This window comes from Dendrobates tinctorius, unplaced genomic scaffold (genome assembly GCF_039654945.1).
Source record: "Dendrobates tinctorius isolate UK_male_01 unplaced genomic scaffold, ASM3965494v1 ptg000332l, whole genome shotgun sequence".
Taxonomy (NCBI): Eukaryota; Metazoa; Chordata; class Amphibia; order Anura; family Dendrobatidae; genus Dendrobates; species Dendrobates tinctorius.
The window spans coordinates 13,070,255-13,079,419 of record NW_027361998.1 but is presented as its reverse complement, the minus strand read 5'-3'; positions in this window follow the sequence as shown (position 1 = coordinate 13,079,419).

The following is a 9,165-nucleotide window of genomic DNA, read 5'->3' as shown; positions in this document are numbered from 1 at the left end:
TCTCCTTTTTCCTGTAGCTCTGTCTTCAGAATATTCCTGAATACTGACATAGCTTTTTTGAAGCCTAGCGTCTTCAGGGCCTTTTTCACTGTCAGTCTGTTGGCTCTTATTTTCATAGGGTTTTTCACGGATTGCAGACAGCAGCCTTCCTGTCCTTTTCTATCTAGCTAGATTGGGCCCCGTCTTTGCTCAGTCTATCTTTCTGCCTGTGTTGGTGTTTTCATCTTGCTTCACCGTCATTATATGTTGGGGGCTGCCTATTGCTTTGGGGTCTGCTCTGGGGCAGTTTAGTTTTCCCCTTTCTTTCTTTAGGCCTAGCTATTTCTCCGGCTGTGATCGAGGGGTCTAGGGCATCGTAGGAACCCCCCACGGCTACTGCTAGTTGTGTTGATAGTTTCAGAGGTCTGCAATCCAATAGCTGCCAACTTCTCTGGTTTTCTGGACTTAGCTAGCATTTCTGTTTTTGCCTCCTACGGTGACTCAATCATAACAGGAGTGGAAGGAAAAAGTGTGGTAGAAAAAGGTGCACAAGCAACCGGGATAACCGCAGCCTGGGAAGGATTGTTAAGAAAATGCCATTCAAAAATTCGGAGAAAATGCACAAGGAGTGGACTGCTGCTGAAGTTATTGCTCTAAGAGCCACCACACACAGACGTATCCAGGACATGGGCTACAAGTGTCGCATTCCTTGTGTCAGCCACTCATGACCAATAGACAAAGCCAGAAGCATCTTACCTGGGCCAAGGAGAAAAGAACTGGACTGTTGTCAGTGGTCCAAGGTGTTGTTTTCAGATGAAAGTAAATTGTGCATTTCATTTGGAAATCGCGGTCCCAGAGTCTGGAGGAAGAGTGGAGAGGCCACAATCCAAGCTGCTGGAGGTCTAGTGTGAAGTCTCCAGCATCAGTGATGGTTTGGGGAGCCATGTCATCTGCTGGTGTAGGTCCACTGTGTTTTATCAAGACCAAAGTCAGCGCAGCCATCTACCAGGACATTTTAGAGCTCTTCATGCTTCCCTCTGCTGACAAGCTTTGTGGAGATGGAAATGGCATTCTGCAGCAGGACTTGGCCCCTGTCCACACTGCCAAAAGTACCAATACCTGGTGTACAAACAACAGTATCACTGTGCTTGATTGGCCAGCAAACTAACCTGACCTTTAACCCTGTGGTAGAGCGCCACACTCAGCTGGACACAGAGGTATATCTGAAACACCGTCTCTTTAAAAAAGTGCTTGGTTTACTGTGGCAGCATAAACCAAACGTAAAATTAAACACAGCCCTCTGGGCAAAAACAGCAAAGCAAAGAAACAAAAGAAAGAAAGCACAGACCTTTTTCCTAGCGGGATCAGACCGCTACCAGACAGCAATGTGCACGGTTCAGTTAGGGCACACAACTCCTTGGAGTACTATCTCTCCAGTAACCACGGAACACTGGAAGCTCTGCCAGTCAGCCATTTTAACCCTGACCTTGTGACTCCTTCATCATGTGAATGATCACATGATTCTGACATCACACAGGTCCTGGCAGTTTTTCAGGAGAGATGCGTGGCATTCTCCCTCCCACTCTATGAACGTCCACTAAAACCAGTCCATTCTATAATTTTATATATATCATCCCAACATGCAGTGCTAGAGGAAACTAATCTCGTTTCACATCACTGACGCGATAATGCGCAGTGACACGTATCTCCCCTCTGTCACACCCCATAGAGAATCTATGGGGTATTGTCAAGAGGAAGATCAGAGACACCAGACCCCACAATGCAGACGAGCTGAAGGCTGCTATCAAAGCAACCTGGGCTTCCATAACCCCTCAGCAGTGCCACAGGCTGATCACCTACATGCCACGCCGCATTGATGCAGGAATTGATGCCAAAGAGCCCCGACCAAGTATTGAGTGCACTTACTGATCATACATTTCAGTAGAACAACATTTCAGATTTTACAATCATTTTTCAAGCTGGGGTTATAAAGTATTCTAATTTCCTGAGATAATGACTTTTGGGCTTTCATTGGCTGTAAGCCATAATCATCAACATTACCAGAAATAAACCCGCGAAACAGATCACTCTGTGTGTAATGACTCTATAGAATATAGGCGAGTCACTGTTTGCATTGAAGAACTGAAATAAATTCACTTTTAGATGACATTCTAATTTAGCGAGAATCAATTGGAGTTCGGTATTTGATTTTATTTACACCAGTCATGCCCACCTACCTCCCCTCCAGTGACTAATAACAGGGCTGCTCATGGGTTGTGGCTATATCTTTTTTCAGAAAATTGTGAGATTCCAAACCTTTTCGACAACTTCGCCCCTATCAAGTGTCCCCTCACAATTTGGTCTATCCATATGGATGCAAAATGGCAAATATCATCATCTATCTGTCTGATATTAATTTGGAGGTGCTGCCATGTGGGGAAGGTGACTTGACAGACAGACTTGACTGGAAGTAGGAGGGGACGGTTTGTGCACTACAGACGGAGATTGGCAATGACAGAAAGGTAACAGCAGGGAAAGACAGAAAATGGAGTGCAGTACCAAAAATTGACCACAAGATGGCAGGGGGAAGTGTAGTTCAGGACTTAACATCAGCTTACGGCTATAGAAACTGCTTAGTCATGGGGGGCGGGGAGATAGGAACCCAGGAGGGGAATTCCCAGTGAGAGAGGGGATAAATAGGACTGGTTGGGGTTCCAGAGAGGCTAGTCCCTGGAGGAGCTCAACAGAGGAAGACTCAGGACAGAAGACAGAGAACGGTGAAGAGCTCGACCAGGGGACTGACAAGAGAAGACAGACAGGGGGGTGGCCCTGACACGACGTACCGCAGGACAGACGAGGCCCCGAGAGTACTGACTGGATGATGACCTCAGGCAGGTGAAGCGCTGGCGGTAGATTGGTCTAGGACAGCCCCAGCGAAAGATCCGTGAGGGACGTCATCACGACTAAAGGAGAGGTGAAAGGTACCTGGGCCTGGAAACAGAGAGCTGTAAAGGAACTGCGGTGCATGGCTAAGGTCGTCAGGAGGACGGCCAATAAACCCGGATCTGTTACAACTGAATTCTGCCTCCAACTCATCTTTGCCGCGTCCGGTCGTGGTAAGCAGTGGACCACCCCCCCAATCTGGCCCCCTACCACATCGCCGCATCCGTCCGGTGATGTAAGACAATGCATTGCATTCTCCACTTCATCACAACTCGTAAAATATGACTCTCCTCTCTGTCATGTCCATGCTGTTGATAAAAACCTCAATAGTCATAACTGAAGCCCAATTTAAACAGACTGCTAGCCTTACTGGATACATTGAGGCTAGAGGTGAGAAGTTATCTTTACCGTACAAAGAACAAAAAGAGACACTAAAGAGGCGATACACCTTAAATTAAATATTTATTGATCAAAAGAAGTAAAAGAGGACAAAACACAAAACAATTAAAAACCCAGAGTTGGAATCACCGGAACATAATGTTTAACCTGATTACAATAAAACTAATGTCAGAACTTCCAATGCCTGGTATGGACAATACCAAATATATTGGAAGGTATCTCATTATGGACCTCACATGACCCGTGGTGGAAATACAACATTTGAAAAAATAAGTACAAATATCAAAATACAAATATAAGTATCCCCAAATAGCTTGGTAGTGGATTAACCCCTTAACGACCGCCGATACGCCTTTTAACGGCGGTAGTTAAGGGTACTTAAACCACAGCGGCGTGAATTCACGACGCTGTAGAAAAAGTGGATAGCGCCCTCAAGAGTCGGATTTTCTCTGGGGTCTCAACTGCTGGGGGCCCCAGAGAACATGATTCGGGTCGGTTTTTACCGACCCCGCTTTTGCGAACGCCGTTATTAACCGTATAACTGCGACTGCAAAAAAAATAAAAAATCTAATGTGTTATTTAATTTCTCTCTCCTCTGATGTGATCGCACATCAGAGGAGAGAGAAATAGGGTCCCCGACCCCCCCCGGGTACCTTCCAGTGGTCCTCGGCCCGCATGCTTCCCCTCCATGGACACTGCCATCTCCTTCCGGGAAGAAAAAGGCGGGCACGCAAGATTTCATTCGTTCATTCAAGGTACATTTTGATCACTGTGATACACCCTACAGTTTTGGCACATCAGGAGCTCTCCGAACACGACGTGACGTCCGATTTCAATTCCAGTCAATTCTGCATTGAAAAAGTCAAACGGCGCTCCTTCCGTTCCAATCCCTGCCGTGCACCAAAACAGTGGTTTACCACCACATACGAGGTATCGATGTATTCAGGAGAAATTACACAACAAATTTTGTGGTTCATTTTCTCTTTTTACACTTATGAAAATAAAAAAAATTGGTTCTGAAGTAAAATGTTTGTAAAAAAAAAAGTTAAATGTTAATTTTTTCCATCCACATTGCTTCAGTTCCTGTGAAGCATGTAAAGGGTTAATTAGCTTTTTGAATGTGGTTTTGAGCACCTTGAGGGGTGCAGTTTTTAGAATGGTTATATTGAGCCCTCTCAAACTCACTTCAAATGTGAGGTGGTCCCTAAAAAATGGTTTTGTAAATTTTGTTGTAAAAATAAGAAATCGGTGGTCAACTTGTAACCCTTGTAACGTCCTAACAAAACATGTGGGAAATGTTATTTATTAACTAATTTGTATGACATACTGTATGTGGCGCCCCTGAGGGTTCAGTCACCACAGAGGTACTGCACCTCCTCCTGAGGTGTAGTATCCCACTTCCCAGGTAAGATGGGGACACCTGACCAGACTCCAACACCTGCATCCAGCACCTTAGAAAAGCAGAGCACCCTCTATGGCCCCTACTTGGTTCATAAAGGGTGCTGGGAGGTGGGTGGAGCTTAGTCTTGCACTAGAGCATGGGAAAACTGATAGGAAGTCAGGAGCAGCTCCCCACAGGGGGAAGCAGTGAGGGGACGTGTATGCAGCAGCCTCCAGTGAACTGGAGCTGCTGAGAAGGAGAGTGAAACAGAAGGATCAGTTCTCTAGGAGAAACATAGAAAAGGACGGAACGTGAAGAGGAGAGAGACCGTGGCTAGAGCAGAGCCTTCCCTAAGCTTAATGCGCCAAAGGTCGGGCGCCGGTATCTGAGGCTGTGTGAATGCTAATGGTTCTATAGCAGAAACCGGAGGAATAGAAGTTGTGACCACTTTATTCCCACCAAAGACTTGATGACACAGCAGCAACGTGTGTGAGCCGGGACATGATTGATGGAGTCCCCGAAGTAGGCTACAGCTGCCTGTCATGCGAGTGGAGTTCTAAGTATCAGCAAGAAAGAGGAACTTGAATTTAATTCATAACTACAAGTACTTCAGATTAGCGCTAGAAAGGAGACGTTCAGAAAAGGCATACGGAAGGGAGTGCTGGAAGGGTGTACTCCATGTGCCTGGGAGTTCGCTGGGTCCCTCACCTGGAGGACACGGCACTGAAGAGGGCACCTGTATATGCCCGAAATGTGAGTAAAGCTTTGTAACTGCATTCAGCTGTGTCTCTGCCTTCTTCCTGCGTTACCTTATCAGCACTGCTACATCTCTGTGCCTGAACACTTAACTATCTACCTCAACAACTATTCTCATCTGCCCTGGGACTACAGCTCTGCCTGTGGAGAGCTATTACACCTCTGCTGCACCACACCATCTGTCCCAGAGGATCTGCACTGCAGCGCTGATCCCTTCTGACCAGATACCACAGGTGGCATCAGGAACTTATCTACACATAAACTTTATTCAGCATTCATCTTCCTACTTTACATGGACACTCAGGGCCAGGACTGGGTCACTGCCACCGTGACACTTACGCTTTAACCCCTTACCTACAATTGACGTAATATTCCGTCCATGTGACCATGGACCTAATTACCATGGACGGAATATTACGTCATCGCGATCAGCGGCGCCCACGTGGTGAGCGCCGCTGATCGCGGCCGAGTGTCAGCTAATTATCATAGCTGACACCCGGCACAATGTGTCAGGGGCGGTCACGGACCGCCCCCGACACGTTAACCCCTTGCACACCGCGATCAAACGCGATCGCGGTGTACCGGGGGTTACAGGGAAGCATCGGCAGGGAGGGGGCTCCCTCCGTGCTTCCCTGAGCCCCCCACAGCAGCGCAATGTGCAGCGCTGCTGCGGGGGACTCCCTTCCTCCAGGCCCCCGAATCCAAGATGGCGACGGGGGCCTTCGGGGGCCTGAGGAAGCTGGCTTCCTCAGTGCCTGCAAAGCGCAGGCATGAGGAAGTCTGCAGCAGTGCCTGTGACAGATCGCTGATCTGTCACAGTGATCTGTGATGTGACAGATCAGCGATCTGTCACAGGACAGTGATGTCCCACCTGGGACAAGGTAATAAAGTAAAAAAAAAAAAAAAAAAAGTGTTAAAAATAATTTAAAAAAAATCGCTAAATAAATTAGTTAAAAAAAAAAAAATATTCCCCAATAAATCCATTTTTTGAAAATAAAAAAAAAACAAAACAATAAAAGTACACATATTTGGTATCGCCGCGTCCGTAATGACCTGCCCTATAAAACTGTCCCATTAGTTAACCCCTTTAGCGAACCCCTTAAAAAATAAAAATAAAAAACGAAGCAAAAAATAATGATTTATTATCATACCACCGAACAAAAAGTGCAATAACGCGCGATCAAAAAGACGCATATAAATATCCATGGTACCGCTGAAAACGTCATCTTGTCCCGCAAAAAACGAGCCACCATACAGCATCATCCGCAAAAAAATAAAAAAGTTATAGCTCGCAGAATAAAGCGATACAAAAATAATTATTTTTTATATAAAATTGTTTTCATTGCAAAAAACCGACAAAACATAAAAAAACGACCTAAATGAGGTATCGCTGTAACCGTACTGACCCGAAGAATAAAACCGCTTTATCAATTTTACCGCACGCGGAACGGTGTAAACGCACCCCCCAAAAGAAATTCATGAAAAGCTGGTTTTTGTTCATTCTGCATCCCAAAAATCGGAATAAAAAGCGATCAAAAAATGTCACGTGCCCGAAAATGGTACCAATAAAAACGTCAACTCGTCCCGCAAAAAATAAGACCTCACATGACTCGGTGGGTCAAAATATGGAAAAATTATAGCTCACAATATGTGGTGATGCAAAAACTATTTTTACAATAAAAAGCGTCTTTTAGCGTGCGACAGCCGGCAAACATAAAAACCACCATAAATCGTAAATCAAACCCCCCGTTATCACCCCCTTAGTTAGAGAAAAATAATAAAACTAAAAGAAAATGTATTTATTTCCATTTTCCCGCTAGGGTTAGGGTTAGGGTAGGGTTAGGGCTAGGGTTAGGGCTAGGGTTAGGGCTAGGGTTAAGGCTAGGGTTAGGGTTAGGGCTAGGGTTAGGGTTAGGGCTAGGGTTAGGGCTAGGGCTAGGGTTAGGGCTAGGGTTAGGGCTAGGGCTCAGATTAGGGTTAGGGGTGTGTTGAGGTTAGGGTTGGAGTTATAATTGGGGGTTTCCACTGTTTGGGCACATCAGGTGCTCTCCAAAGGCAACATGGCGTCTGATCTCAATTCCAGCCAATTCTGCGTTGAAAAAGTCAAATGGTGCTCCTTCCCTTCCAAGCTCTGCCATGTGCCCAAACAGTGTTTTACCCCCACATGTAGGGTATCAGCCTACTCAGGACAAATTACAAAACAACTTTTGGGGTCCAATTTCTCCTGTTACCCTTAGGAAAATAAAAAACTGGGGGCAAAAATATAATTTTGCGGAAAAAAATGTTTTTTTTATTTTCACGCCCAGGCGTTATAAACTTCTGTGAAGCACTTGGGGGTTCAAAGTGCTCTCCACACATCTAGATAAGCTCCGTGGGGGGTCTAGTTTCCAAAATGGGGTCACTTGTGGGGAGTTTCAATAGTTTAGGTACATCAGGGGCTCTCCAAACGCACATGACACCCGCATACCAATCCATCAAAGTCTGCATTCCAAAACGTCACTACTTCCCTTCCGAGCCCCGACGTGTGCCCATACAGTAGTTTTCTCCCACATATGAGATATCAGCGTACTCAGGACAAATTGGACAACAACTTTTGGGGTCCAATTTCTCCTGTTACCCTTGGGAAAATAAAAAAAATGGGGACTAAAAGATGATGTTTGTTGAAAAAATACGATATTTTTATTTTCACGCCCGGTCGTTATAAACTTCTGTGAAGCACTGGGGGGTTCAAAGTGCTCACCACACATCTAGATAAGTTCATTAGGGGGTCTAGTTTCCAAAATGGGGTCACTTGTGGGGGGTTTCCACTGTTTAGGTACATCAGGGGCTCTCCAAACGCAACATGACACCCGCAGACCATTCCATCAAAGTCTGCATTCCAAAACGTCACTACTTCCCTTCCGAGCCCCGACGTGTGCCCATACAGTAGTTTTCTCCCACATATGAGGTATCAGCGTACTCAGGACAAATTGGACAACAACTTTTGGGGTCCAATTTCTCCTGTTACCCTTGGGAAAATAAAAAAATGGGGACTAAAAGATCATGTTTGTGGAAAAAATACGATTTTTTTATTTTCACGCCCGGTCGTTATAAACTTCTGTGAAGCACTGGGGGGGTTCAAAGTGCTCACCACACATCTAGATAAGTTCATTAGGGGGTCTAGTTTCCAAAATGGGGTCACTTGTGGGGGGTTTCCACTGTTTAGGTACATCAGGGGCTCTCCAAACGCAACATGACACCCGCAGACCATTCCATCAAAGTCTGCATTCCAAAACGTCACTACTTCCCTTCCGAGCCCCGACGTGTGCCCATACAGTAGTTTTCTCCCACATATGAGGTATCAGCGTACTCAGGACAAATTGGACAACAACTTTTGGGGTCCAATTTCTCCTGTTACCCTTGGGAAAATAAAAAAATGGGGACTAAAAGATCATGTTTGTGGAAAAAATACGATTTTTTTATTTTCACGCCCGGACGTTATAAACTTCAGTGAAGCACTGGGGGGTTCAAAGTGCTCACCACACATCTAGATAAGTTCCTTGGGGGGTCTAGTTTCCAAAATGGTGTCATTTGTGGGGGGTTTCTACTGTTTTGGTACATCAGGGGCTTTCCTAATGCGACATGGTGTCCGATCTCAATTCCAGCCAAAAACGTCAAATGGCGCTGCTTCCCTTCCGAGCTCTGCCATACGCCCAAATAGTGGTTTA